Genomic DNA, 1,019 nt, shown 5'->3' on the forward strand with positions numbered 1-1,019 from the left:
CCAAAATCACAAAGATTTATTAAGTGGTATTTCAAAAATGCCACCTGTGATGTCTCGCCCTGCTCCCTAGCGTCTTCACTTCCTGTGTTTTTTGTTTGCTGCCTGTGTGATTGTCTTCCCTGCCCTGATGACTTTACCGTCCCTCCCTTGTGTATTTATTCGGTGTGTTCCCCTCTCTCTGTGCCAGCTCGTCTTTGTACCATGTGTCAAAGGGTCCGGCCGCGTTCCCCCCAGTTTCTCGTGCTCCCGGTCTCTTTGATTCCTTGCTCTGTTTCCTGGACCTCGCCTTTGCCTTCTCCCTGTCGGACTGTTTGCTCCGCTGACTGTCTGCCTGTGTACCCATCCTGTTCAAGTAAAGACCCTTTTCTTTTATCCAAGTTCCAGTCTCCTAGTCGTGCATTTGAGTGCTCTTGCCTGTTTTCCACCTGCCTTTTACACCACCCTCCTTGCCTGAGATGAGATTTACATGAGTTACTATTTGATTCTGTTGTTCAAGGGTTCGGTCGATGCACTGATTGGGGATAATTACACTGGAAGAATTTTACATTTGTAAAATATATTCATTCAGCTCAAAAATTGGATTTTAATGTCAACCCAATGACTCCGTTGTGATGTAAGGAACATTTTCTGTGGCCAAAACATTTTACAATTGTCCCATCTTGAAATAAGTGCCTCTCACACACACACACACACACACACACACACACACTTCCAGCTCCACACGCTTGCCACAGCCAAGGTTGGACCTGGTGTTCAGCGGTGATTACATTGAGCTGCGTCTTAATATTTCATCACACACATTATGTTCTGGCTCTTAATCTCTTCACTCCTGCTCAACCCTTCAACAGGAGTCCCATCCCGACGTCCACGGACATCCTGGAAGTGCAAAGGAGCTCCTGAAGGGACGGTGGGCGATGCCACCACTACGTGAATTTAATGGATGAAATAAGATTGTGGAGGTTTTTTTTTGGTTCGTTTTTTAAGTCCTTATGCAGAGTGTTAGCTCTGCTGTTATTTCT

The sequence above is a fragment of the Zeus faber genome (assembly GCF_960531495.2).
Source record: "Zeus faber genome assembly, chromosome: 14".
In the NCBI taxonomy this organism is placed as follows: domain Eukaryota; kingdom Metazoa; phylum Chordata; class Actinopteri; order Zeiformes; family Zeidae; genus Zeus; species Zeus faber.